Source organism: Triturus cristatus, chromosome 1_1 (assembly GCF_964204655.1).
Source record: "Triturus cristatus chromosome 1_1, aTriCri1.1, whole genome shotgun sequence".
Classification (NCBI taxonomy): Eukaryota; Metazoa; Chordata; class Amphibia; order Caudata; family Salamandridae; genus Triturus; species Triturus cristatus.
The window spans coordinates 905,217,063-905,244,211 of NC_140579.1; the positions used below are offsets into that span (position 1 = coordinate 905,217,063).

The 27,149-nt window shown below is 49.0% G+C and overlaps 1 long non-coding RNA gene across 1 annotated transcript; it reads left to right on the forward strand.

The window, feature by feature from the left end:
- Window positions 1–25,507, forward strand: LOC146871261 (uncharacterized). The gene is made up of 3 exons (XR_014959534.1): window positions 1–128; window positions 572–655; window positions 25,390–25,507. It is a non-coding gene; the product is annotated as an uncharacterized LOC146871261 (long non-coding RNA).
- The last annotated feature ends 1,642 nt before the right edge of the window (window positions 25,508–27,149 follow it).

Consider the following 27,149-nt stretch of genomic DNA (forward strand, 5'->3'; position numbering starts at 1 on the left):
TCGCAAACTATGTTCAGCCGTGGTATTGGTTGTTATGCAACAAGGAAGTGCTAAATACAGATAAATGACATCCGTTAAAAGATCAGCTACGGCCAACAGATATAAGGTTGATTTAAATGACCATCCGTGTAAGTAGTTGATGAGACGTTCTCGTAGATGAAGGTCCTAGTCTAGCTAGTGCTTGCATGTACTGGACTTGGGTTGTTGTAGTCTGAATATGGTTCCACTTGGCTTGTTTGTTTGTTAGCTAAACTTTCCTTGTTGTGACGTAACCAGGCCTAGAATTACACCTGACCCTCCTATCCGGAAGACTTCTCAACAAGGTAGCAAGTGGCGTGACACTTTTTTTTGTTTTGTTACTAATATGTGAATGTGTTTAGTGCACAGTATGTTCATAGGTGATTGGTAATTTGGCGTTTAATTCCAGTTTCCAGTCTAAGCCGTTCCGTTCTACGCAGCTTCCCTGGATATTTCTTATGCAGTCATGTAATGTCATGTGATTGATTTTAGAGTAAACCTTGTTTAATTTTTTGCTAATGGAGTCTCTCCTAATCATTTTATTTCCTTGCAGGTCACGGATATTCCACATAGATGGCAGCAGTGCCTGTAAAGTGCCGGATGCTCCTGCTATTGCTTCACCTTCTCCCACTGATGGGTAGGCTTTTTTGCTAGTTTCAATACGTTCCATAGAATGTTTGGCGTTCCGTAGTGTATACTCCAGTACATTATTTTGTGCTTAATGAATAGTCTAGTTTTTCAAACTCCAGGCAGTGTAGCGAGTCCAGTAGAACGGTCGGCGATTGGATCATAATATGTGTATTTTAAACTTGTTTTACTACAGGAAGCAAAATCGCAGAGAGTTCAGAATTCAACGCATTAAGGGCCAGATGTACGACCCGTTTTTGCATGCGCAAATGGGTTTGCGACCCGTTTGTTCATGAATTTTTATTCATTTGCGACTCGCTAAATAGGTTTTGCAACTTGCTATTAGGAAGGGGCTTTCCCTTCCTAATAGCGACCACAAAGCTATGTACCAAAACACTTGCAAATTGGAAGGGGTCTCCAGGGCAACCCTTCCCATTTGTGACAGGCTCTGTAAATATTTTTTAAGGGCAGGCTCGATTCATTTAATAAAAAAAAAAAAAAAAAAATGCATCCTGTTTTCCTTTAAGGAAAACAAACTGCATTAAAAAACAAAACAAAAAAAAAACGGCTTTATTTAAAAGCAGTCCCAGACATGGTGGTCTGCTGAGTCCAGCCATACCTGGGAGGGCCTGCCATTCCCAATGGGGTCCCAAATTGCGAGTGGCTCATTAATATTCATGAATGTTAAAAATGGGGGTCTCTAGTTGGCAATGGCTGGCCACTGTCCAAGTAGGGACCCTTCTTCCTAAGTCAGAGTAAGCAGCCTACACCCTTTGACAACCCCTGCTCAACCCTGTGGTAACGTAGCACGAGCAGCTAGGCTTATCTCAGAGGCAGTTTGTGAAGCATTTATGACCATACACAGTAATATAATGAGGAACACTACAAATGGACACCACTCAAGTAGTTATGAAAAATAGGTATTTTTATATAGACTTAATCACAAGACCAATAACAGTAAAAATCCACAATACTATAAAAATATAATTACTTTAGAAATGCTGCAAGGAAAAATAGTTCAGGATGCACAAAATGATGTTTAGTTCAAGGCAGGGGTCTCTGCGACCCTTTTACTCACAAAGTATCTGGTTCCTGGAGCAAAGCAACAAAAATGTCGCTAAGGAGCTGTAGCGAGAAATTTCCTCACGCTAACCAGCGATGCGTTGAATCCTTACCGCGAGGGAGGATGATGCGCTGGGTTGCGGGCAGGACAAAGCGACAAACTTCCTCACGCTAAGCCGGTGATGCGATGAAATCCTTGCCGCGAAGGGAGGATGATGCACCGAGCCTGTTGCGTGTGCGATCTTGCTCCGTTGACAAAGATGGCGCTCCGCGAGGGAGCGACGATCCGGATTCGATGCGGGGAAAATGGCGAACGCTCGGCGTCCGCGCTGCGATGATCCTGTTGCGATGATTTCAGATAGCGGGCGTTTTCAGGCCCGCAGACAGGTGCTGCGACGATCTTCGGATAGCGGGCGTTTTCAGGCCCGCAGACAGGTGCTGCGACGATCTTCGGGGTTAGCGAGCGCTCGGCGACAGCGGAGCGGCGATTTTTCTCACGCTCACCAGCTGCAGCGGCTCGCTAACGGAGGTTAGCGACGATTTTCAGCGCTCTCTTCTCAACAGTAGAAATAGAGGTCCTGGAACATACAGGAGCCTCACCTGCAGATAGTAATCCTCGCTGGGAGGAAACAGGAGGCTGATGGTGGAGTCTGATGTGCCTGAGACTCCAGCAGGAGGCTAGCTCTCTCCTAGCCCTTGGGTAGTTGCTGTAGCAAAAGAAATAAAAGTCCAATCAAGGTTCCTTTCCTCTTCTTGAAGTCCAGTAGTAACAGCTGCAGGCCAGTCCCAGGAACAGCACACAAGCACAAGGACAGTCCTTCTCCTGCAGATTCTTGTAGCCACACGGACAGAGGTTCTTCTTGTTATCCAGGAGCAATACAAATTGTAGGGGTTTGTGCACAAATATTTATACCCCCAAAGTCTTTGTTCTTAGGGGTCCCAAGCCTCTGAACCCAGCCAGAACCAGTTTTGCCCAGCCCTGGAGCACTTTGTTGATTCAGAAAGAGGGGGTCTGCCTCAGACGCACAGTGAGAGGTGGAGCCAGCTTTCACCTTGCCAGGCACAGCCCTATTCAAGTGCAGGAGCTACCCCTCCCCTCACACCTAGGCAGGTCGCTCTATTCAACCCAGGTCTGACTCAGCCTGCCCTGTCCCTCCAAAACCAGACAGCCAATACACATAATAGCAGAGCAACTGGAAGGCTTAGGCAAGAAAGTACCTATACTCTAAAAGTGGTAGTTTCAAACACAGAATATAAAAATAACCTTCACTAAAAGATGTATTTTAATATTCTGAGCTCAGGCATACTAGATTCGTTTTTCTACCATGTTCTGTGGGTCAGTTAGGACTATAGGATGTAATAGCCCAGACCTCCCATTCTGGCCTATGGAGAACAGGTAGCCTTACAGTAGTGAAAAACGAAATTGGGTGTAATTCACTACTAGGACATGCTACATACAACAGGGCATGTCCTACCTTACACATGCTATGCGCCCTATCATAAGGGGGGCTTACATGATGCCAAGGGAAGGTTTAGGGGCTGGGAAGCGGGTGCACTTCACAGCCAAGATGGCAGTTCTGGACTGCACGCAGACCCTGCAGTGGCAGGTCTGAGACACACTTTACAAGCTGCTTCTGTGGGTGGCATAAACCAGTGCTGCAGGCCCACCAGCAGCATTCGGTTTACCAGCCCTGGGCACACACCGGCCACGCTACTAGGGACTAACAGGTAAACTGAATAAGCCAATCATGGATGTACCAATTCATATGTCATCTTTACAAAGGGAGCATTCGCGCTGTGGCACTGAATGGCAGCGGCACAGCGCCCAGAGCATCTATAACCAGCAAAAACAGAGGAGACACAGCGAAAAAAAGGAAGGGAGACTCACGCCAATGGTGCCAGGTCTAACAATGAGCCTCGCAATTTGCGACCCCATTGGGAATCGCAAACAGTCCCTTTGACACTGTTGTCCATCCCATTTTGCGACTCGCCAATTGTGAGCCGCTATTGATTGGGCCCCACAAGTCAGGCCAGCATGCTGCACACCCTTTCTTGTCATGTCACAGGGGACACCACCCGGATTTCCCTGACATGTTCCAAATATACTTCCTATTACTTATAACGTACAATCTGCCACCCTGTCACACTACTGAACGAGCGATGAACCTTGAAACATAATCCCTTGGTCTAATTGTTAAAAAAAAATTCTCCATTCGTGGTATGGACCTTGTGAGAAGTTGGCCTGGTATATGCTGTTCACTAGTTCTAGTGACCACCTTGTACCATGCCAAGCAACCCTTATGGTGTGGTTGTAAGTCAACCTTTTTGGACTAGCTGCCCTAGTGGTAGCGTAGGCTAAGCAGTCTTTGAGGCTAAACTCGTGAAGCGTGTTAAGCAAGCTGTTTTACCAATAGTAACCCCCTTTTATACCAATGAAAGGACACCACACAGATATATATTCAAAATATATATGTATTTATTTCTCAAAGTAACCCCTAGTCTCTTTATGAGCACAGGAGCACAAATCGTCAAACAAGATTATCACATAATACACAGAAGTTGCACTTTATATGGATAGGCCCTGGTGGCCACTCGAACCATATACTAAAATAGTGGTATAAGTACCACGAACAGAAAAGGGAAAAGGCCTAGGGCCTCTAGAATCGCTGGGCCTACAAGGAGCTAACGTCAGTTAGTGACCAGGAGGTCCACGGGTGGCGTGTGCAGAGCAAATAGTCACACGCGTGCTCCCATAGGTTTCAATGGGTGCGTAAAAAGTACAAAGTTACTGCAAAAGGAATCTTCCGGATGACCTAGGAACTTAAGATTTGGAACACAGGCACTAGAGATGTAATACTACACTTGGGCACAGGTGTGCCAGCTTTACCTCACCCACAGGAAGCGGGTGCATAGGCCTCAAAGTGCGTCGGGTTTCTTCTATCTGTTCCGTGGGGCCTGTAGACAAAAGTGCTGCAGGCGGTCGGTCGGGAAGAGATGCAGTGGATCCAAGAGTGGATCGGAGATGTTGAAGACCTGTAAGCAGAGGGGACAGTGTTCACAGTCACTAGCCAGTGACCAGCGTGGCACCAGGTGGGTACCAGGCGATGTCGGGCGCAAACAGGTGATGAGGGGTAGCTTGTCTCCGCAGCCACGTGGTCCCTGAAGGTCGACGACGTCCAGGAGTCGGCTCACGAGCTGTCCCACGCAGGCTCTCGCTGTCGGCGGTGTCGGCGACTTGATCGAAGCAAACAAGCCTTGGCAAAAGCAATTGTAGAAGGATTCGGAAATCAGCTGTTGGTTCTGACCAGCAAGGTCAGAGGGATTGCTCCTTTGGAGGGGAGCAAGGGCCAGTCTGGAGCAACCAGACCAGCGGTGTTTGTCGTAGATTTCGTCGCCAAGATGGCCACTAGCCAGCGGGCCAGCAACCGGTTAGGCGCGTCGAGTGGCAAAATGCAGAAGGGCCCCACGCAGATCGTGGAGATGCTGGAGGGCTCACCTTTGGTGCAGATGCTGCTCGAGGGTTGGGCTTCTCAGGACCCAAAGCACAACTTGGAGGGAGCCTCGGTTGTTGCACTTGTCAGCTTGTCGTAGTCGTTCCAAGATGGCTGGCTCCACGTGTCTCGGTGCCTCCACGGGTCTCCTCCTTTCAGGGACTGTGGATCGGGCGGTGAGAGGTCTGGAGGTCCAGGTCTTGTCAGTCTCTGGGCTCGGGCTCCGGCGGGAGGCGGCGGCAAAGCAGACGGTGATTCGCTGGATGGTGCTTGCGTTAGCAAGGTGGTCACTCCCTGACCACAGGGGAGATTTTCTTCAGTCTTCTGTGCAGCAGAATGTCGAAGTTCCCGTCTTCTTCTTAGTTTCAAGTTGATTCCAGGATGTCTGAAGTCTTAGGACACAGCTCCTACCTTTATTCGGATTCTAGGGGCCGGACTACCTGCTAGGTCCCTCCCTATGGGTGGGACCAGGAAGGGGGGTGGTTACACCCCCAATCCTTTGTCCAGCTCGCCCCAGGCCCGGGACTGGTGTGCCCCAGGACCGGTTTGAACTGGCATATGCACCGAGGCTCCTTGTGAGCCACAGGCATGTCTGGTTTCTTTCAAGCCCTACCTGACCAATACACAAAATCCTGTCTGGGGTGGTGCACGCACCTCCCCTGGCAGGAAACCCTTTGTCCACACCTCCCAAGCTGGAAGGACTCCCAGCAGCAGGAGGGCAGACTTGTGTCTGTGGTGGCAGCATCCATTTTGTGGAGCTGAGGCTATGTCTGATTTTACCCGGGTTTCAGGTACTGTACATGTCGTGTCCCTCTAGAAGGGTGGAATGCTAACCCCGTCGCCAGAATTGGCGAGGGGTTAGTATTCCAATTCGTATGACACCTTACTCGACATGTTTTGATAAAGCCAAACCAAAGATAGCATTTAACCGCGAGGTTCATAATGCACTTAAGAGTATATGGTATGACGATATCTGGAAACAGTAGAAGGAAGTTGTTCCGACCACTGCAGACAGGCTCAGCTCATGCCAGAGCACCATCTCACATGGAACCAAGCACTCTGCCTTCAGGATTGTTAAGGCCTGCCATAGGAGTGACTTATAGGTTACCAGGTGTCCCATTTAGGGTTAGGTATAGGTATACTACACCTAAGTAAGAGGTGATTACACCAACTTACCCCAGCTGAGTGATCAGCCAGTTGTGTCAGATTGTTAGGCCAAGCCTGGGGTGGCATAATACATGCTGCAGCCCCTGGCAGGCCTTGGGTACACCAATGCCCTGGGTACCTAGTGTACACTGGTACAGGGGCTGACAGGGTGATCCACTTCCAATTGGTTATGCACCTAGGGTGCATAGTTTTAATTTAGTAGAGAGAACAGCAGGCTGGGGGTCTGATTGGCAGGCCCACAGCCTCAATATGTCAAAAACCAGTGAAGCAAAAAGCAAAAATTTGGGGTGACCATAGGATAGCAGACCCTACTCTCCTACACAACCCCCCCCCAAACGCTGGGACATTAAACTAGCCTTGACCAGTCTCGTCTTCATGTCCTAAGTGGAAGTACCTGGAGAGACCATCTGCATTCCCATGGTCAGTACCTGGCCGGTGCTCCACTGTAAAGTCCATCCCCTGTAGGGAAATGGACCACCTAAGCAGTTTGGGGTTTTCACCCTTCATCTGATTTAGCCACAAGAGGGGCTTATGGTCGGTCTGAATCTTGAAGTGAGTGCCAAACAAGTATGGCCTCAGCTTCTTCAGGGCCCACACCACAGCAAAGGCCTCCCTCTCAATAGCTGACCAATTCTTCTCTCTGGGGGTCAACCTTCTGCTAATAAAAGCAATGGGTTGGTCTTGACCATCTACATTAAGTTGTGACAGCACAGCTCCCACACCCAACTCAGAAGCATCTGTTTGGACAATAAACTCTTTGGAGTAGTCAGGACTTTTCAGGATAGGTGCAGAGCACATGGCCTCCTTCAGGTCATCAAATGCCTTTTGACAGCTTACTGTCCACTGAACCTTTTTGGGCATCTTCTTGGATGTCAGATCATTAAGAGGAGTCACAATGGACCCATAGTTCTTAACAAACTTCCTGTAATACCCAGTCAAGCCCAAGAAAGCTCGAACTTGAGTCTGGGTGGTTGGAGGGGACCAATCCTTGATGGACTGTATCTTACTCTCCAGTGGTTGAACTTGGCCCCCACCTACAAGGTGGCCCAAATACACAACCTTACTCTGCCCTATCTGGCACTTAGTAGCCTTGATAGTGAGGCCTGCCCTTTGCAGAGCCTCAAGAGCCTTCTTCAGGTGGATCAGGTGATCCTCCCAGGTGGAACTAAAGACAGCAATGTCATCAAGATATGCTGCGCAAAAGTCATCCAACCCAGTAAGGACTTGGTTCACCAGCCTTTGGAAGGTGGCAGGTGCATTCTTCAGACCAAAGGGCATCACCACAAACTGATAATGCCCACCTGGGGTTGAGAATGCTGTTTTGGCCTTAGACTCCTCAGCTAACCTGATTTGCCAATAGCCAGCTGTCAAGTCAAATGTGCTCAAAAACTTTGCAGAAGCTAGTTTGTCTATGAGCTCATCTGCCCTTGGAATAGGGTGTGCATCTGTCCTGGTGACAGCATTGAGTCCTCTGTAGTCCACACAGAACCTCATCTCTCTCTTGCCATCTTTGGTGTGAGGTTTGGGGACCAGAACCACTGGGCTAGCCCAGGGGCTCTCTGAGGGTTCAATGACACCTAATTCCAGCATTTTATGTACCTCAGCCTTTATACAGTCCCTGACGTGGTCAGGTTGTCTGTAAAGTTTGTTCTTTACAGGCAGACTGTCACCAGTGTCCACAACATGGGTACACCAGTCAGTTTGACTAGGTATCAAGGAAAACATATGTGAAAATGATTGTAGAACCTGCCTACATTCAGTCTGCTGATGGGCAGTGAGGTTGCCTCCAAGGGTCACTCCTTCAACTGAGCCATCTTCAGGGTTCTGAGACAACAGGTCTGGGAGAGGGTCACTCTCTTCCTCCTGTCCCTCATCTGTAGCCATGAGCAAGCCCATGTCTGCCCTGTCAACATATGCTTTAAGCCTGTTAACATGGAGTACCCTGTGGGGACTCCTGGGAGTTCCTAGGTCCACCAAGTAGGTGACCTCTCCCTTCTTTTCCAGGATTGTATGGGGTCCAGACCATTTGTCTTGGAGTGCTGCTGGGGCCACTGGCTCCAACACCCATACCTTCTGTCCTGGCTGATACTCAACCAAGACAGCCTTTTGGTCATGCCAAGCTTTCTGTAAGGCCTGGCTTGCCTCAAGGTTTTTAGATGCCTTCTCCATATACTCAGCCATCCTGGAGCGGAGACCAAGTACATAGTCCACTATGTCTAGCTTAGGCTTTTTGAGAGGTAACTCCCATCCTTCCTTCACCAAACACAGTGGGCCTCTCACAGGGTGCCCAAACAACAATTCAAAGGGGCTGTAGCCAACTCCTTTTTGTGGGACCTCTCTGTAAGCAAACAGAAGGCAGGGTAGAAGGATATCCCATCTTCGCCTGAGCTTTTCAGGTAATCCTTTGATCATACCCTTTAGGGTCTTGTTGAATCTCTCAACAAGCCCATTGCATTGTGGGTGATAAGGGGTGGTGAACTTGTAGTTGACACCACATTCCTTCCACATAGCTGTTAAGTATCCTGACATAAAGTTGGTACCTCTGTCAGATACTACCTCCTTAGGAAACCCCACTCTGGAGAATACTCCCAGCAGGGCCCTGGCCACAACAGGAGCTGTAGTGGTCCTAAGGGGAATTGCCTCTGGATACCTGGTGGCATGATCCACTACCACCAGTATAAATCTGTGCCCAGATGCAGTGGGAGGATCCATGGGACCCACTATGTCTATTCCCACTCTTTCAAAGGGGACCCCCACCACAGGTAGTGGTATTAGGGGGGCCTTTGTTGTGCCACCTGATTTGCCACTGGCTTGGCAGGTAACACAGGAGCGACAAAACTCCTTTGTATCTTCATTCATATGAGGCCAGTGAAAGTGAGGGACAAGTCTGTCCCAGGTCTTGTTCTGGCCTAGGTGTCCTGCTAAAGGAATATCATGGGCCAAGGTAAGGAGGAAGCCCCTAAATTGCAGAGGTATAACCAACCTCCTGGTTGCACCAGGCTTGGGGTCTCTAGCCTCTGAATAAAGGAGCCCTTCATCCCAATACACTTTATGGGTACCTTGAGCATTCCCAGCAGCCTCAGCAGCAGCCAGCTGTCTGAGGGGTTCAAGAGAGGGACAGGATAACTGAGCCTGCCTCAAGTCAGCCCTTGAAGGTCCCCCTGTCCCCAGAAACTCAACCTGATCAGGTTCAAGCTCTTCAGGGACAGTTCCTTCAGGGTCCTCTAGATCAGCTTCCTGGGAAGGCTGATCATCACTCTGAGGCAGGGGGGAAGGCACAGCCTTGACCCTCCTGTTCTTCTTCTTGGTAGGTGCTTGGTCCATTGTTCCAGGATCCAAGACCTGTGGTTCAGTGAGGCACTTTTTGGCCTGTGACCTGGTCACAGCAAGGACATGTGATGATATACCTAACATCTCTGCATGAGTCCTGTACTCCACTTCTGACCATAGAGAACTCTCTAGGTCATTGCCCAACAAACATTCTACTGGGAGGTCTGCACTAACCACAACCCTTTTGAGGCCAGTTACCCCTCCCCATGAGAAGTTAACAACTGCCACACTGTGTGAAGTAGTGGCATTGCTGGCATTGGTCACCAGGTAGTTCTCACCTGGTATGTACTGTCCAGGGTCCACAAAGCCTGGTGTCACCATAGTGACACTGGCACATGTGTCCCTGTAGGCTTGAGCCACTTTGTCATTAATTAAAGGAGTCTGTCTGTACTTGCCCAGGTTACTGGGGCTCACAGTCAGGGACAAATCAATGTCGCCATCACAGATCAAGACTGCCTGTGTAAGGGTTCTGTCTAAGTCAGAATCTCCTTCAGTTCCCATAGTGATTCCCACTACACCCTTTGTCTGGGGACCAATACTGCTAACAGTAGTACTGGGAGCAGGTGCCTTAGGGGCAACAGTGTTGGGGGCTCCACCCTTTTTGCAATCACTAGTCCAGTGAGTTGTATTTTTACAATGATTGCACCAGGGTTTCTTTTGACCTTCTTTCTTCTTTTTGGACTGTTGGGACCCACCCTCCTTAGTAGTAGTTTGGGGCCCTGTTGAAGACTTCTGGTCTTTAGGTTTCTGATCTCCACCCTTTTGGTCTGTTTTCTTCTGATCACCCCCTTGGCCCTGGTTCTGGTTCTTTTGCTTAACCCTGGTTCTGACCCATTTGTCTGCCTTCTTTCCCAATTCTTGGGGAGAGGTCAGATCAGAGTCAACCAAGTGTTGATGCAGTTGCTGGTTTTGACAGTTATTTAAAATCTGTTCTCTCATCATCAAATTATACAATCCTGTAAAATCAGATACCTTACTTCCCAGCAACCAACCCTCCAAAGCCTTAGTGGCACATTCAATGTATTCAGACCAGTCCTGAGTCTGTGTCTTTTGGGTGTCTCTGAACATTAACCTGTACTGCTCAGTGGTTAAGCCTAACCCATCAACTAGAACACTCTTCAGGACTCTGTAGTTTCTGACATCCTCTTCTCTAACAGTGAGGAGTCTGTCTCTGCCTCTTCCTTCAAAGGAGAGCCAGAGGATTGCTGCCCACTGATCTTCAGGAACCTGCTGTACTTTGCAGGCTCTCTCAAGAGCAGTTATCCACTTGTGGATGTCATCCCCACTTTTGTAGGGGGGCACAACCTTAGTCAGGTTTCTATTGTCGAAAACCCTATCTTTGTCCTTAGGGACAATGCTGCCACCAGTGGGTATAGACCCACTCTCTTTATGCTGTCTAGCCTTGCTAAGTTTCTCTTCCATCAGGGCTACTTCTAGCTCCTGCTTCCTGATCCTCAGCTGGGCCTCTTGCATCTTGGCCTCATGTTCCCTCCTCTGAGGGGTGGTCATCCTTCTCCTGGAGTGACCTTGAGAGCCTCTAGAGCCATGGGAAGCATTGGAGTCACCTGAGCGATTCCTTTGCCTTCCCAGCCCTGTGTTAAGTCCACTGGGGAGATCCAGTGGGTTGAACCCACTGTCAGTCCCCAATAGCCTTGGTTTAGCTGGGCCAAGTATAACACTTGGCACTGGGCTAGTTCTCCCTTCATCCTCACTACTGTCAGTATCCTTTTCACTCTCATCCTCTGTGGTAGGCATCCCATCTAAGGGGTGACTATTGGGAAGGGGTACTTCAGTGGCATCTTTAGAAGGGGGGCCTCCTGTTCCTGTCCCTAAGGGGGCTAACTGGGAAGCTTTCTTGAGTGCTCTCTGATTCTCATCATTCTGTAAGAGCTCTCTGAGCTCAGCAGAGTTTGGGTTCTTGGGCTGTTTAAGGCCTCTAAGAGTTGCCAAATGCCTGAGCTCATTCTGATTAAGGGTAGCAAAGCTGGATGGTGCCCTCTGGGGGTCACTCTCAACAGAGATGGGTACAGTGGACCCCTCTGCCCCGGCCATTGCTCTTAAGTGTGGGTGGATGTGTTGCAATCTACCTACACTTGGGTTTACCTACTAAACCTATCTAGTAGTTGTAGTCAGGGTGTGCTACTCCCTTTGCTCTACAACAACTAAGTTCAGTAGAACTTATGTATATCTAATCTTGTTTTATATGTACCTACAGGTACCTATGTGATCTTTCAATTGGTAACCAAGAGATTACAATGGTAAAACACAGCAAGCTCAAATCCCACCGCTGCTCACCAATGTGAGAAGTTGGCCTGGTATATGCTGTTCACTAGTTCTAGTGACCACCTTGTACCATGCCAAGCAACCCTTATGGTGTGGTTGTAAGTCAACCTTTTTGGACTAGCTGCCCTAGTGGTAGCGTAGGCTAAGCAGTCTTTGAGGCTAAACTCGTGAAGCGTGTTAAGCAAGCTGTTTTACCAATAGTAACCCCCTTTTATACCAATGAAAGGACACCACACAGATATATATTCAAAATATATATGTATTTATTTCTCAAAGTAACCCCTAGTCTCTTTATGAGCACAGGAGCACAAATCGTCAAACAAGATTATCACATAATACACAGAAGTTGCACTTTATATGGATAGGCCCTGGTGGCCACTCGAACCATATACTAAAATAGTGGTATAAGTACCACGAACAGAAAAGGGAAAAGGCCTAGGGCCTCTAGAATCGCTGGGCCTACAAGGAGCTAACGTCAGTTAGTGACCAGGAGGTCCACGGGTGGCGTGTGCAGAGCAAATAGTCACACGCGTGCTCCCATAGGTTTCAATGGGTGCGTAAAAAGTACAAAGTTACTGCAAAAGGAATCTTCCGGATGACCTAGGAACTTAAGATTTGGAACACAGGCACTAGAGATGTAATACTACACTTGGGCACAGGTGTGCCAGCTTTACCTCACCCACAGGAAGCGGGTGCATAGGCCTCGAAGTGCGTCGGGTTTCTTCTATCTGTTCCGTGGGGCCTGTAGACAAAAGTGCTGCAGGCGGTCGGTCGGGAAGAGATGCAGTGGATCCAAGAGTGGATCGGAGATGTTGAAGACCTGTAAGCAGAGGGGACAGTGTTCACAGTCACTAGCCAGTGACCAGCGTGGCACCAGGTGGGTACCAGGCGATGTCGGGCGCAAACAGGTGATGAGGGGTAGCTTGTCTCCGCAGCCACGTGGTCCCTGAAGGTCGACGACGTCCAGGAGTCGGCTCACGAGCTGTCCCACGCAGGCTCTCGCTGTCGGCGGTGTCGGCGACTTGATCGAAGCAAACAAGCCTTGGCAAAAGCAATTGTAGAAGGATTCGGAAATCAGCTGTTGGTTCTGACCAGCAAGGTCAGAGGGATTGCTCCTTTGGAGGGGAGCAAGGGCCAGTCTGGAGCAACCAGACCAGCGGTGTTTGTCGTAGATTTCGTCGCCAAGATGGCCACTAGCCAGCGGGCCAGCAACCGGTTAGGCGCGTCGAGTGGCAAAATGCAGAAGGGCCCCACGCAGATCGTGGAGATGCTGGAGGGCTCACCTTTGGTGCAGATGCTGCTCGAGGGTTGGGCTTCTCAGGACCCAAAGCACAACTTGGAGGGAGCCTCGGTTGTTGCACTTGTCAGCTTGTCGTAGTCGTTCCAAGATGGCTGGCTCCACGTGTCTCGGTGCCTCCACGGGTCTCCTCCTTTCAGGGACTGTGGATCGGGCGGTGAGAGGTCTGGAGGTCCAGGTCTTGTCAGTCTCTGGGCTCGGGCTCCGGCGGGAGGCGGCGGCAAAGCAGACGGTGATTCGCTGGATGGTGCTTGCGTTAGCAAGGTGGTCACTCCCTGACCACAGGGGAGATTTTCTTCAGTCTTCTGTGCAGCAGAATGTCGAAGTTCCCGTCTTCTTCTTAGTTTCAAGTTGATTCCAGGATGTCTGAAGTCTTAGGACACAGCTCCTACCTTTATTCGGATTCTAGGGGCCGGACTACCTGCTAGGTCCCTCCCTATGGGTGGGACCAGGAAGGGGGGTGGTTACACCCCCAATCCTTTGTCCAGCTCGCCCCAGGCCCGGGACTGGTGTGCCCCAGGACCGGTTTGAACTGGCATATGCACCGAGGCTCCTTGTGAGCCACAGGCATGTCTGGTTTCTTTCAAGCCCTACCTGACCAATACACAAAATCCTGTCTGGGGTGGTGCACGCACCTCCCCTGGCAGGAAACCCTTTGTCCACACCTCCCAAGCTGGAAGGACTCCCAGCAGCAGGAGGGCAGACTTGTGTCTGTGGTGGCAGCATCCATTTTGTGGAGCTGAGGCTATGTCTGATTTTACCCGGGTTTCAGGTACTGTACATGTCGTGTCCCTCTAGAAGGGTGGAATGCTAACCCCGTCGCCAGAATTGGCGAGGGGTTAGTATTCCAATTCGTATGACACCTTACTCGACATGTTTTGATAAAGCCAAACCAAAGATAGCATTTAACCGCGAGGTTCATAATGCACTTCAGAGTATATGGTATGACGATATCTGGAAACAGTAGAAGGAAGTTGTTCCGACCACTGCAGACAGGCTCAGCTCATGCCAGAGCACCATCTCACATGGAACCAAGCACTCTGCCTTCAGGATTGTTAAGGCCTGCCATAGGAGTGACTTATAGGTTACCAGGTGTCCCATTTAGGGTTAGGTATAGGTATACTACACCTAAGTAAGAGGTGATTACACCAACTTACCCCAGCTGAGTGATCAGCCAGTTGTGTCAGATTGTTAGGCCAAGCCTGGGGTGGCATAATACATGCTGCAGCCCCTGGCAGGCCTTGGGTACACCAATGCCCTGGGTACCTAGTGTACACTGGTACAGGGGCTGACAGGGTGATCCACTTCCAATTGGTTATGCACCTAGGGTGCATAGTTTTAATTTAGTAGAGAGAACAGCAGGCTGGGGGTCTGATTGGCAGGCCCACAGCCTCAATATGTCAAAAACCAGTGAAGCAAAAAGCAAAAATTTGGGGTGACCATAGGATAGCAGACCCTACTCTCCTACAGACCTTTATTAGTTGATGTGAAGTATTGAAAGGGAGAAGACATCAGCAGTACATTTCTAACTCGTGAAGCCAATCTGACTCCACTATAAGGGCTAGGAATTGCTGAATATAGTTAAAAGGTTTTTATTTTGATTTCTAATCAAGCTAGTATATATGCAAGCTAAAAGTAAATACAGGAAGTACTACATTACAATAAGTACGCTAAAATAGCACAGTAAGTTGAACTGCAATTAGAATACAAAAACAAATTAAAGCAAACCAGTGTTGCATAATGAAACTTCAGTGATGGGGTCACCTATAAAAGATTTTTAATTCGGGAGAATAGAAGGTGTCAGCATGATTAGACTTCAGTAGAAGTCTTTGGAAAAAGGAAACGTGTTTAGCACACAGCTTCAATCTTTCAAGAATAGGGCTAAGCAGAGAGGTCTGTAGCTCTCAAAGTAAAGGGAATCGTTGGTGATTTGAACTGCACAAATACCAATTTAGAAGTAACAGGAAAATCAGAAGTGTCCTTATCTCCTTTCACTTCACTCCACCAGGGACCAATCAAACCATTACTTGAGAGCATCTGCAACATCTCTCTAGTATTCCAACACATCGAATTGAGACTGTGGTTCTAAACCTTTAACATCTTGCCATCCTGATACAAGATGAACAGTAGGTCTCTTTTGCAGTTATTTCTCCACGTTCACTGCCAAGTTTACTTCCATGCCCCTCTATTAGCAGTCTAATACTGACAATAAGCCTTTCTCTAACTAAATAATAAACCTGCAAGAAAAGGAAAACATGCTGTCAAAACGTGTATGTGAAATTTGAAGAACAAATGTAAAACGTGAGTAAAAGAGTACATGTTTACATATGCAAATATAACGAATTCTAAGTGTAAAACGTGAATGAAGAATACATGCTTTCATGTTTGAACTATACATGCATAATAGGAGCAGGAGTATAGAGAAACACATAGCAAATGTAGTTTGTGGCACACACTTTGATTTTGAAAACTGCCCTCACCCACAAATTGTTCAGCATACTTCATCATTGGGCTTGCCATTGGAATTTAAAACTAGCTTCGGAATATCCACTTAAACTAAACATTCGTGCACAGGTGCATCATTCTCTGGTCTCTATAGTGAATACACTTCATTAATACGTTTTGAATGCTTCACGTGTTAATAAAGTTAAGGCACACAGTAAATATAATGGCAAATGCGAGTATATGATTGCATTTCTGTGATGTATAAGGGTGGAGTCTAAATTGCTCTGCTCCATTATCAAGAAATCCAACACATAGCATCAGACCAACAAGAACACTATTAAGATATCTAGTTGCTCCTGTAGGTGAAAATACACTCCTCCTTCACACTGTGTACCATAATCTTCAGTCAACAGAAATCTCAATATCTTGCCACTCTTTTACATTACCTCAATTGTCTTCCTCATCCCAGTCATTACTAATAAGGCTCCAGCCTCTAACGTAGACCATTCAAAGTTTATGCACACAAATTGTAGGCGAGAAGGAGGGATGAAACCCCCTCCCCCTTTACCAGTGATTATAAAGAGGGACTAACCCTCCTCTACATCCTGTTTCTCATTGTCTCTGGTGAGCCCATCCTGAAATGTAAGTTCATTTTTGCTTTTATCATATTCTGCTGCCTTTAAAAAAAAAAAAAAAATTGAAACAATTTTTATTGAGGAAATAAAGGAAAAGGTACAAGGCAATGATAAAGCAATAATTGGGTCCACAGTACAGATTTCCCAATTGCAACACAGAGTGCATGATAAGCATGGTTCACTTCCCCATATTTACACAAGATAACAATGACCAGCATAACCATTAAGCATCGAGCATACAGGCGGAGTAGTGTGCAGATTACGCACACACACACCACTCTGCATCTTGCGATCGAGCAGGCATCTTGTTCTGTCTAGGGCGGGAGCATGGCATCAAGTCCAGAAACATCCAATATTTGACGTCTGTCACGCTGTAATTCAATGGACGGGGATACACATGTCACCTCTGTATTTGTTCCACCTCCCCCACTTATGATCTCATTTCTTAGGGCACCCTCTGTGCCTGAACACATCCTTCTCGGCAATCATTGCCCTATCCATATCAATAGCCCACGCAAGCACGGGGCCGTCACCACTCCCCATCTCTGTGTAATGTTGCGTTTTGCAATGGCCCACCCCATTGAGGCCCATGTCTGTTCAGTTTGCGTGAGGTCTGTGGCTTCCCACATATTAAGGAGGCACAACTGGGGAGAGTCCTTCAGAGTCTTACCACCAGCTCTCTCCATCTGCTGTGTAAACCTATCCCAGTACTGTCGCACTGTGGGGCATTCCCACAAAATATGGAAGAAAGTGCCCGGCTGGTTACAGTTCCGAAGGCACTGGGGGTCAGGTCTTCTACCCATTTTAAACACGGTCCGTGTGTATACGCGATGGAGGATTTTCATTTGGACCAGGCGCAGTCTCATTGGGATGGCCACTTCTCTAGGAGAAGCCAGTGAGTTGCGCCAGTCTTCCTCATCTATGTCCCCCAGGGCCACCTCCCAACTCTGCCGCAGACGGGAGCATGGGGTCAGGACGATTGTTCAACAACTTCTTATAGGTAAGGGATTTGGCTTTTGTAGGCATAGGGTCAAGTATCAACCTGTGCTCCAATGGAGTGGACTCGAGCAGAGGAAGATCCCTGGGCAAGGCAGCTGTAACTGCATGACTAATCTGTAAATATCTAAAAGCCTCAGTCTGCGCTAGTTGATACTTGGTCTGCAAACGTTGCCAATTTACCCCTCACCCACATGTCCCCCCATTGTCGAAATGCCTATTATGTCCCACCTGTCAAAACCAGGGCATTTGCTGCGCTGACCAAATATGTCTGGCTCTCAGTGGCGTGGCTTTTGTAAGTGTGTTATGCCAGCCCCATTTCTTATTGACTCCATGCCAGATCTCCACTGTGCGTGCTGTGGGTCCCGTGAGGTGAAGCTTGCGGGGATTTGTGTTGAGTGCCCTATTATAACCGCCCCGTCACAAGAGCCAACGGTCTGTATGAAAGCTTGGGTCGTCATGCTCCCCATGTGCCCACTTATTGATTGCAATCAGTTGAGATGCTTGGTAATAAAGCCGCATGTCAGGCAAAGCAATACCACCATCATACCACCCCATTGTCAGTTTTTTCATAGCTATGCATGGGGCCCGTCCCTCCCATAGCAGTCCTCGTACTATACTATCAATACTGGCGAAATATGTGTCGGGGATCACGTTGGGGGTGTTCTGCAGTACATAAAGGAAACGCGGCAGTGCTAACATCTTAAAAAGTGCGGCCCGCCCCAGGAGAGTCAGGGGGGGAGAGTGCCAATGCTTGGCATCAGAACAAAGACGGGTCAAGGGCATTAGCAGGTTGGACTCGTAAAATAAAGTCGGATCCAGGGTGATAAAGATACCGAGGTATTTGAAGCCACCGGTATGCTGTATCCCCTAGTGTTACGTGGCGGTTCACCTCAAAGTTAGGATTTAGCCCAATTAATAGTATATCCCGAGTGGGCGCCAAATATGTGGAAAATATGGAGGACTCGACTGAGGGACCGCGCAGGCGAGGCCAAATAGGGGAGAATGTCGTCTGCATATAATGGAATGCGATCCTCGTGGTCCTCTGTCCATTTCAAGCCCCTGATCTCCGGATCTCCCCAGATCCAAACCGCTAAGGGCTCCAACACCAGGGCAAAGAGTAGGGGCGATAGGGAGCACCCCTGTCTGGTGCCGCGCCGCAGTGGGAATGGCCCAGAAACATGGTTATTGACTGTCACCTGCGCAGTGGGTTGGGCATAAAGCAGCTGGACCCCACTTACCAAAATTGGGGCCAAACCCCATCCTAGTGCGCAATGCGAAAAGAAAGTCCCACTCAATCGTATCGAACGCCGTAGAGGCGTACAGAGACAGCAGGATGGCATCCTCCCTGATCGTGTCACTTCTGCCCAGGACCCCATTCAATCGCCGTAAATTTAAGGCTGTGTTTCTTCCTGGCATAAACCTGGATTGATCCGGATGCACCAGCTCAGTAATGTAGGGGATAAGACTTTTGGCGAGTAGTTTTGCTAGAATTTTCGCCTCAACCGTAAGGATGGAAATGGGACGATATGACCTAGAGCTCTCTACTGGTTTGCCTGGTTTGTGCATAACCACAATTGAGGCCATCCTAACTTCAGTTGGTAGAACCCCAACATCAAAACTTTCGGTATACATTTGCAGTAGGTGGGGAGAGAGCTTGGACGCCATTGGTTTGAAGAATTCAATTGGGAGCCTGTTGGGTCCCATGGCTTTGCCGGAATGCACATCTTGAATTGCTTTCTGAATTTCAGTCTCTGTGATGTCGCTCTCCAGGTAGTCTCTATCATGCTCGGACAAGCAGGTGACTTTAATAGTCGACAGGAGTTCCGAAGCCATGGAGGACTCGGACGTCTCGGCGGATGTATACACCAACGAGAAGTAAGAGTCGAACGTGTTGGCGATCTGCTGGGGATCAGTAAGCAGTTCTCCGTCAGCCCCAAAGATAGAGTGCACCCACCTAGATGCTTGTGGCCTTTTCTCCGACCAGGCCAAAAGCCTACCTGTTCGCTCACCATGCGCGTATATCTTATGCCAAGTGGCGTTATATCTAGCTTTGGCCGCTTCAGTCAGAAGCTGTTGATAGTCAAGGCGCACCATGTCTAGCGAGTGTTGTGCCTCCAGGTCTGGAGTACACACCAGGGCTTTTTCCTTGGCCAGGAGTTCCTCCTCTAGCTCAGCCACCCACTTTGTGAGTTCTCTCCTATGCCCCACCATCAGCGACAGGGCTCGGCCCTTCATGACGGCACCGAACGCCACCCACAACACACATGCGGAAGAGACAGACCCCACATTTTCTGTGAAATAGCAGTCGCGTCTTTGAGCAGTGCCTCCCTAATGTGAGGTACCTTAAGTGCCCAGGGGTTTCTAGTGAGGGTAGTGTGGCGCTTGGGTTGCCCCAAGGTTAGTGTCATTAGAACCGGGGAATGATCAGAGATTCCCCGCACAAGGCACCTGGAGTCGGAGAAGACCTGTATATCTTGAGCGAGTGTGAACATATGGTCAATACGTGATTGACTGTTGTGGGCCCCAGAATGAAAAGTAAATTGTGTGGTGTTGGGGTTAAGCCATCACCAGATATCCACTAAGCCCAGTGCGGACAAGAACTCTGACAGTTGAGTTCCCCCTGGAGGGTCCCTCCGAGGAGGGAGGCGATCCCTGGAGCCGTCCACTGCCAGATCAGTCTCCCCCCCCCCCCCCCCCCCCTGCGCTCACCCCCCCCCCCCCCCCCCACCAACAACCCCGCTGGCAAGTCGAGTAGGAGTGCTCCAATATCCCGCAACACAAGACGCTGTAGTCCGGGGGGGGGGGGGCATAGACTGATATGAAATTGAGTGTCTGCCCCTCCCAAGTGCCCGAGAGCGCAACATACCTACCCTGGTCATCCGACCAATTCTTGCCTATAATATATGGACATCCCCCTACGAATGAGCACACCAGCCCCACGTGAACCCTGAATAACCGACCAAACGATACCCCCACCTATTCAGTGCCCCACATGAGTTGCCAATTAAGTGCGTCTCCTGGAGTAGGACTATGTCTGGTGCCTGGTGCTTCAGGTACTGCATAACTACTCCCCGCTTAATCTTGTCTCCCAGGCCATTAACGTTCCACATAAGGAGTTTTAGATCCAAGTGTGATCCCATATGTGTAAGGAAGCGCAAACAATATTGTGTCTAGGATCAGATGATAGGCTCAGGACAGGGCCGTGGTTGCAGTGTAGGCAGGCGGGCATGCGGTGCGGGAAGGAGTAAGCACGACCAGTGACAGGATCCTCCAGCATATAAGTGAACACCAAAAGTACCACATGAGTACCCCATGGCGATGTAGTTCTAATCTGAATGTGAACATGACGAACCACAGCGAAGATGTATAGTTGCGTAAATTGAGTGGACCCATCGATGTAGAGGAAAACAAGAAGCATCATTGCACAAATACCAAAACACAAACGACTCCCCCCAGTCCTCCACTCCCACCCCCCACCCTGTCTCCCTGCATAACGGGCACAAAACCACCCGCCACCCCAACTTGCCTGTCACTCATCCTTAACAGATTTGGGAACGTGATAGAACCCCTCTCCCTGAGGCCTCTGTTCGTAAAGGCAATAACAACCCCGGCCTTTTGACCCCATAACATACTTTTCAAACATCATGAATGAGCTGGTGCAATAACCATACGACAATAGTAACACACCCAAAGCAAGTCAGTAACCAAAAGTAAGCGTGCAGATACAGAATATGACATGCTGGAACCCCTACAAAAGGTGATGCATTCCAAAACAGTCTGTACTTATGAAATGCGTGCTCAGGGAACCATCCGACCTCAGAGGCTGTCTCTTATACTTGCCGATCTTCGGTCCCTTTCCCTTCGGTCTCTGAGCTGCTGATTCACCGCCAGGCAGAGACCCCTGCCGCTGGCGTCGCACAACAGTGCCTCCCACGGGCTTGTGGGGACGCTTGCCGACAGTTCGCCAGCCTTCGAGCCAGTCCCATGCGTCCTCCGGTCTAGTGAAGAACCACAGTTTATCCTCTGACTCGATCCGCAGCTTGGCCGGAAACAACATAGCGTACTTGATTTCTTGGTCTCTCAGCGCGCGCTTCACGTCCAGGAAGCTACGCCGCTGCTTCTGAACCCGCAGGGTGAATTCCGAGAAGAAAGTGACTTTGCTGTTGTCCATCACCAGCGGTGGGGCCGCCCTCGCCGTCTGGAGAATAGCATCTCTATCACGGAAATTAAACACTCTTGCCAGAAGAAGTCGTGGGGGCGCTCCAGGCTTGGGTCTACCCCAGGTACACGATGCGCACGCTCAAATGAAAAGCATTTGAAAAGGCCCCTTGGCTGAAGCTGTTGGAGAAGCAGTTCCTCGACAAAGAGGTCAGCCACCTGGCCCTCGGCCCGTTTCGGCACCCCCAAGATACGAATGTTGTTGCGTCTCGTGGCCTTTGTAGTCCATCAAGTTGTAGGGTCAGTGCCTCCTGTGCATTTTGAAGTGATGCTTGAGGAGGTCTGTATCATTCTTCAGTTCTTTGGTGGTGCCTTCAACGGCACTAACGCAGTCAGACATCTTTCTCATGTCCGCTCTTATCAAAGAAACCTCTGTGACGACTGTGTCAATACGGGCTTCAAGTGAGGTACGCACAGTCTTTATAGCAGTCAACATGTCCTGCAATGTGGGGTCCGTTTGCCTCCCAGGTGGTTTGGGGTTAGATTGCTCCCCCTCATGGCCCTTTTGCCACGCAAATTTGTCCAATTTTGCTTGTACCGCATTGCGGCCGCTCGTCATGTCACTAGTGGGACCGATGCGCCAGGGAGGGGGGGGGGGGTCGAGCCGTGCCAGCTACTCTCCACCGCCTGCAGTGAGTTTAAGCCCACACTGTTCTGTCGGTTTCCGCCGGAAGTGCCCCGACCAACTGTTAGCATGAGCACCAAAGAGAACCACACCGGTAATGCAGCAGAATCATATGGCCTCCACTTACTGAGGTGATGCAATGATTTCAAGCCAGAGTGAGACAGGACCACCGCCAGAGACCAGGAACGAATGGGACCCCCAAGACCGCACCTCCACCCCTGGGCATCAAGGAGTGCTGGCTCAAGTCACGCGCCACAGTTATAATGCAGGCGCTCCAACCATCCGCAGGAGGCCCTATGTTACACACTCTCGAACCCTTAGTGCGCTGCCAGGCTTCACTCCAAACTGGCGCCGGTGCACCACAACTGCGATGCACAGCATCCCGCTGTGTAGGCTCAATGCGATGGAAGGGCCGGGTGCGGCACACCAGAGGAAGGTTTATGTGGCTTCACCAGCCCCTCGGCACCCTGGGGGCGGGACGCCTCTCGATCTATAGAGGACCGGCCCCGCGCCAGCCCCGGGGCCACGATGGCAAAGTGCGGAAGCTGCTGAAGTCTGGCGAAGCACACTGGCTCTTGGGCGAGAAGGAAATCAGGCCGCAACAAGACGGCAGCGGGGGCGTTACACTCTCAGCTGGAACCGCAGTGTCAGGAATCACAGCGCAGCCCCCAACAGTACATTTGCAGGCCCGTCCACCACGCTGCAGCCACGGCGTCGATTTAGTGCACACGCCCAGGGAGGAACGGGGCAGCCGCCGAACTGCACCAGATACTGCCTTCCCTCACAGACGCCTCTGAGGCCGTACTTCACCCAGCCGTGGGGCAAGATGACAGTCAGCCAGGCTCCACCGCAGGTAATACTGGCTAGGGCACGATGTTTAATTCCGGATTGATCGGGGGTGGTGCGACGGACCTCGGCTACCGTGCGGCCATTTCCCTCAGCAGTTGGCCACGCCCCCCCCCCCCCCCTCTGCTGCCTTTTTAAGGCTACTGAACCTCGGCTCCAGTAAAAGAGAAAAGGTATTTAGAAACACTATTTTTATAGGCTCACAAGATCTCATGAGATTTCAGTCCATGAGAATTGAGAGGAGTTTTAAAGAATCCTTCTGCTGTCTCCATTGTAGTTCCTGCAGTCAAACCCGGTCTCAAAAGGGAGATATATTGATGAGGACCTGGAGATGGAGCTGGTGGAGCAGGTGGATTCTGTGGAACAAAGATTCCCTTCTCCTAAGGATCTCCGAGAGATGATGAAGAAGGCGGCGCTGCTGCTTTGAAAGCACAGGAACCTCTAGCTAAGCAGTCCCAATATTTCTGAAATCAGTATAAGGTGAAGATAGGTTACAACGTTTCAGAGCCTAGATTTTGTGGAACTGCTTACCCATGGGCAGAATCTAGGTTTCCCTGAACCATCCTCCATTGATGAACAGGATTTCTTTGCACATTATTAGCATAAAGAACTGAAGTCATTAACTCTCTGTCCTGCTGCTGTAAGAAAGGTTCTTTCAGGAGAACGGAAGGACATTGAGAAATCTCGGTTTACTAGGTTTCTCTCAGAGATAATCTCTAGAAGGTTTCCAGGAAGATTTTCCATCCTCAGTAAAGGTAAACTCTTGTGGCGGGTTAGCTTCTCATGGTTTTATTATATCTGGGGATGCCTTCACTTCAGTTGGGTTTGATTTATATATGAAAAATAATAGATGCAGCAGTTAAGAGTCTACGTTGCTTCTAATATTTCCATTAGAGCCTCAGCTTATGCCTTGTATATGGTTCAATCGCTGTTGAAGGATGTTCAGTCTTTGGCAACTGAGATTCAAGAAGCTTCTGACTGCACACAGAGAAGAGACTGTCAGCTATGGAACTGCAGATCATATTCTTCTTGGTGGACGTTTCCTTTGATTTTTCTCACTGCTTATGTTTCCACTTCCGCATCTGCCATTTCAGCAAGAAGGACCATACAGATGCGTTCTTGGAGAGTTGATGTAGCTCAAAAGACTATGCTGAGCCACTTTCATTTTACTGCAACCAAATCATTTGGGACACATCTGGAGGAGTTAAAGAAATCCGCAGAATACAGCAACCTAATGGCCACTCCACGCTTTTCAGCTACAGGTAGTGGGTTTTCTGGCAACAAAGTTTTCGTTCTGAAAGAGGATTGAGAGGTTCCTTTCAGCCCTTTCGAGGTAGATGACACATCTCTATTCATGAGCACCTTCGGAGATTTCTTTGTGTCTGTGGTGCTAGGAAGCATTACCAGTTTAAAGTATTGCCATTTGGACTTTCCTTAGCACCAAGAGTTTTTAGTAAAAGACTTGCTCCCTTGGGGTTATGGCACAAACTAAGCATTAATCTTTTTCCATATCTAGATTTACTAACTTATGCTTCTTCTCTTTCCAAGGCACAGCTTCATGTTCAGACTCTGTCTAGAGTCCTCCAGGATCACAGGTTCTTTTTGAACTTCAAAACTAAAATTGAGGCATCCCAGTCCCTCCAGTACACAACTGCAGTCTGTCAGACACAAGATATGAGGGTATTGTGTCCAGATCAGAGGAAACTGAAGTTGATTCTGACTGAACAATCTGTTGATAGACTAACAGCTAGGGTGTGGCTCGGAGTCCAGGGAGAGATGTTGTCCTGTCTAGAAATTGTTTCTTGGTCCCATCTTCATTTGTTTTCTCTGGTGCAGCACCCAGTAGACCACTGGTGTCAGGAGTACGAAAGACCCATTCCAGTGACAGTAACTTCAAAACAGGACTTTGAACTAGTGGCTTGTTCTGAAGAATCTGGACAGGTTGTTCTGGACCCAAATATTATCACCACGTATGCTAGTGTGAAGGGCTGGGGAGCTGTATTAAACAGTCTCTCAATTCAGAGTCTCTGGCAGTAGAAGAAAGGAAGAACTCGTAAAATTGAAGGAGGCTGGCGGCTATTTTCAGGATTTTCTGCTTCTAGCTCACAACCAGGCAATACGCATAAATACAGATAATCGAGTGGAAAAGGCATGTATAAATTACCAAAGGAGAACAAGCCTTTGAGTTCTAGCAGCACTAGCTCGAGAACTGGGGTCCTGGGTGGAGTCCTGGCTCTTTTCTAGGAAGCGATTCATCTTCTGGGCAGTGAGAATGGGTTTGGTGACCCGCTGAGTGGAGTTTTCCCTTCCATCTTGATGAGTATAACCCCTGTAATTTTCCAACAGATCATACAGAGGTTTGGGCTTCCTTGGATAGACTTGTTTGCCACGGAACAGAACTCCATGTTTCAGACATCCTGCTCCTTGAGTCCTTAGAAGGCTTGGGCCTGAGATGCACTCTCGATTCAGTGACTGAAGGGGCAAGAAAGTGCCATGAGGAGGTAAGGCTTGGATTACTTACAGGTCATCTTAGTTACTCAGTCATAATTTTCCTAATCACAGTCCTATATACCCTTCCTTTCCCCCCAGTTCCTTATATCATATGCAATAACTGGATGTAGTGGAGGTTTATTCCCTCTTTGGTATCAGGGGTTAAAGGGAGGTGGTAGGGTTTCAGACCTCATTCTCTACTAGGATGTGTGTGATTACATTTGGGATGGTCTAGTTTAGAGCTTTTTTTTTTTTTCTTTTTTTTTTTTTTGGGTCCTCCTATGCCTGCCTACAGAGAACACCCCTCCCACCTCCTAAACGGCATCATGCAGCGATCACTGTATCTTTTATTTATTTAATATGGTGCCTGGATGCTTTCCTACAGAGAACACCCCTCTCACCTCTCAAACAGCATCGAGCGGCGATCCCTGTGGCTATTTATTTACTTACTTAATGCGACGCCCGTATGCCTGCCTACAGAGAACACCACTCCCACCTCCTAAACAGCATTGAGCGGATGAGTCCCCATGGCTCGGTAAGCACTTTTGTCTTGCATACGCGCAATGGCGACAGCTTATTTCTTTAGTCAGAGAGGGTGAGGGCAGCCTGACTCCAAGAAAGAAATTCAGAGACCTCGGGTCCTGGCAGAAGGTAGAGAGCCAAAAGTCTCCACGGCTCCCTGCAGAGGAGCCCCCGGCCCACTCTTCTTCAGGACTGGACCAAGGTAAGGAGATGGAGGGGAGGGCTACCTCCCCTCTTTCTACTACCCCATCCCTCTCTGTCCGCCTGACTGTCTCTCCCTTGCCATGACCCAGCCCTGCAGGCATCCCAGTTGATGTAGCGTGGTGGACCGTATTATTCTTTTAAACTCATTTTCTTTCCTTGCTTGTATCCTCCGGTTGTTATCCTCTGGTCTGGAACCTTTTTGTACAAACAGGGTGTCATGGCGTGATATGTCTGAGCAGGGACTCCGAGTTTGTAGGGTCTGTTTCCGCTGGGATTTTGACGCGCAAAAATAAACGAGAATCTCCAGCCCCAGGCCTGACTTGACTTCTGTGAATTTGAGAGTCTTGATCCACCCTCCGCTCAAACCGATCTCCCCGATCACATCCCACCCACCCCACACACACTCCCCTCCCCTCAACAGAAGTATTGTTTGACGTAGGATAAAGCCGCGATAGGTGGGTATTCCCTCTAAAACAGACTTTTGGGCTTCAAAAGCTGATAAGCATTAGCAACGCCAATATGTCTGGCTTTAAATAAATGCTGTTTGGTAATGTGAAGCATTATAAATAAACAGCAAGGGAATGGATATGTAGTTGCGTGGAAGCAATTGACGGCAGAAAAATATTGGGTTTTGTTAAAAGGTCAAGTGACAGTTGCATTATCGAGCCAGACCTAAAATCGATGAAGGATAACTCCAAAGTAATGAAATAGCCCAACAGATTTATGCATCTGCTGCTGAAATCATTGTGCAGCCTGCACGTGTGAAACCGGAGCTGGGCAAACCAGGCACTCATCCTTCTGAAGTAGATAACATGTGCATCGCTTTGTTATAGTTCAATAGCACCTACGGATCACTGCGCTGTGAAGCTGCAAGGCCATGGCAGATATAA